The sequence below is a fragment of the Oncorhynchus gorbuscha genome, unplaced genomic scaffold (genome assembly GCF_021184085.1).
Source record: "Oncorhynchus gorbuscha isolate QuinsamMale2020 ecotype Even-year unplaced genomic scaffold, OgorEven_v1.0 Un_scaffold_1000, whole genome shotgun sequence".
In the NCBI taxonomy this organism is placed as follows: domain Eukaryota; kingdom Metazoa; phylum Chordata; class Actinopteri; order Salmoniformes; family Salmonidae; genus Oncorhynchus; species Oncorhynchus gorbuscha.
Genome location: NW_025745917.1, coordinates 1 through 2,996, shown reverse-complemented (window position 1 = coordinate 2,996; position 2,996 = coordinate 1). Strand labels below are relative to the sequence as shown.

Here is a 2,996-nt window from a genome sequence, read left to right as displayed (position 1 = left end):
ACAAACTTAGGGAGGAGGCTTCTGATGTTGACATGCATGAAACCAAGGCTTTTTCGATCACATAAGTCAACAAATAAGGGTGCCTGGGGACATGCAGGGCCTGGGTTTACCTCCACATCACCCGCGGAATAGAGTAGGAGTAGTATGAGGGTGGGGCTAAAGGCTGTCAAAACTGGTCGCCTAGAGCGTTGGGGACAAAGAATAAAAGGAGTAGATTTCTGGGCTTGGTAGAATATATTCAGGGCATAATGCACAGACAGGGGTATGGTGGGGTGCGGGTACAGCGGAGTTAAGCCCAGGCACTGGGTGATGATAAGAGAGGTTGTATCTCTGGACATGCTGGTTGTAATGGGTGAGGTCACCGCATGTGTGGGAGGTAGGACAAAGGAGGTATCAGGGGTATGAAGAGTGGAACTAGGGCTCCATTGTAAACTAAAACAATGATAACTAACCTGAACAACAGTATACAAGGCATATTGACATTTGAGAGAGACATACAGCGAGGCATACAGTAATCACAGGTGTTGTATGGGAGAGGTAGCTAAAACTGTAGGTGAGACAACAACAGCTTATCAGCTTGCACAACAACAGCAGGTAAAATGGCGTTGACTAGGCAGAGAGGGTCGGATTAACTACACACAGAGACTGAGTGCGGCTGGGGCCGACAGATAAAACATAAACAAGCAGAATGGAGTACCGTGATTAATGGACAGTCCAGCAGGCAGCAGCTATGTAGCCAAGTGATCACAGTGTCCAGTGTTTTCAGTTCTTTCCACAGATTCTCGATTGGATTCAGGTCTGGACTTTGACTTGGCCATTCTAACACCTGGATTTGTTTATTTTTGAACCATTCCATTGTAGATTTTGCTTTATGTTTTGGATCATTGTCTTGTTGGAAGACAAATCTCCGTCCCAGTCTCAGGTCTTTTGCAGACTCCATCAGGTTTTCTTCCAGAATGGTCCTGTATTTGGCTCCATCCATCTTCCCATCAATTTTAACCATCTTCCCTGTCCCTGCTGAAGAAAAGCAGGCCCAAACCATGATGCTGCCACCACCATGTTTGACAGTGGGGATGGTATGTTCAGGGTGATGAGCTGTGTTGCTTTTACTCTCTCTGTCTCTCTCTCTCTCTCTCTCTCTCTCTCTCTCTCTCTCTCTCTCTCTCTCTGTCTCTCTCTCTCTCTCTCTGTCTCTCTCTCTCTCTGTCTCTCTCTCTCTCTCTCTCTCTCTCTCTCTCTCTCTCTCTCTCTCTCTCTCTCTCTCTCTCTCTCTCTCTCTCTCTCTCTCTCTCTCTCTCACACAGACACACAGACAAACACACACACTAGAAAACACTAGAATTACACAATAGCATCTGCTTTCAATCTTGTTTATTTTAGATAATTAATTAAGTCATATGATTAAAATAATTAGAGAACTACACAACTACAGCAATGATCATTTTTTAAAGTTACAACTCAACAATGATTTTAAATCAATAAGGTAACATGATATATGTCAGACTTGACTTCCTTCATCTGGTCTTTTCCAGACTTTTCTCCTGTGACTTGATGTCTTCCTCTCAGCAGCCGTAGAGTCTGTTGATCCTCAGGATGTCTGTGGTGGACAACCCCTGTCTCTGGCCGATGGGCACGTTGGGGTTGGGGATGGGGGTGATGGTGTCCATCCCGTTGACAGAGAAGGCTGTTTTTCCATAGTGCATGACAGAGCTGTAGTCATAGGGACTGTTCAGGTTGTTGGTGTTTTGTTTATCGAAGTTATAGGCATTGTTAGAGTCGATGTTACTCCAGTTGATCTTGACGTACTGGTCACGGTCGCTTCTGGTTTGTTCGTGTTGGAAGCCCAGAGCGTGGAGAGTCTCGTGCTGAATGATGCCGAAGTAAACACACCCGTTCATTTGGAGAGAGACCGTCTGTTGGCCTCCCCACTCTCCCAAGAGAGGACCAGCACCCGTCTCTGGGCTCGTAGCTGATGAAGTCAACCTGATTCTGCCGAGGCACGAGCGAATGCAGGTCTGGGAAGTGAAGGCCCGGAGGGCGTTTTCAATGCCCTGCTTGTCAGAGGAACTGAAGCTACTGCTCACTGTGTAGGGCACTTCAACCAGTCCGTTGGAGCCTTTTTTCCAGAAGCACCCGGCACTGTAAAATAACATTCAGGGTGTTAGTCAATTATACTTGAAAATACAATTATTTTGACCTAAAAAAATATATTACTCTACTTCAATATAATTAGTACTTTACTCTACTTCACTCGTTTAACCAACCTGAAATGTAAATATATCAACATAAGATGCACGTAAAAACAACTCCAAGGGAAATTTTCCCTCAACTTACTAACTTTAAGTTCTAGCAACAACTTTTTGAAACCTGGCTCTGTTTCTAGAGGATTGTGGGTAATTCCACATTCTTTGACTTCATAATGCTACTCTCAGTGTTTGTATGCAGGTTTGAACGAAGCGAAGTGTATTTTGTGATCATGCAACTTTCTGAAACACTAAAAGTGAAGTATATTATACATGAAAATACCTTGTGTTGGAAATACTAAATAAGCTGATGCAGATAGTTTTAAAAGTCAAATTCGCACAATATTGTTTTCAGTGTGTGTTGGTTGTACCTATAGCAAATCATGGCGTTTCTGGTTGTTGGTGCCACCATGTCCCCCTCCAACAGGAACTGACTGGAGCCGTTATTAGTGGTCAGAATTCTCTCAGTGATGTCTACAGCCTCAGGGTTGTCTGTTAGGATCTCTGGTCCACTTCCATCCTCCATGAGAGGGTTGGCCTGAGAGGCCCAGCAGCAGCAGCAGCAGGGTGAGAGAGGGGCTTTGCTCCATCTTCAGTGTGTGGAGAGGAGAGACTGGATGGCTCCTTGGATCTGACAGTGGAGATACTCTAGATGGCTTCTTGGTCCTGGAGATGCTTTGGAGAGTCTTGGTGTGTGATTCTGTCTGAGCAGTCCTGGGCTTTTTATACAGTCCTCCTCAGGTGTGTCCGCTG

At 45.1% G+C, this 2,996-nt stretch overlaps 1 pseudogene; it reads right to left on the bottom strand.

Annotated features, from left to right (window-relative positions):
- Positions 1–1,401: 1,401 nt before the first annotated feature.
- LOC124020944 lies at positions 1,402–2,833 on the bottom strand (annotated as a pseudogene).
- Between the last annotated feature and the right edge of the window lie 163 nt (positions 2,834–2,996).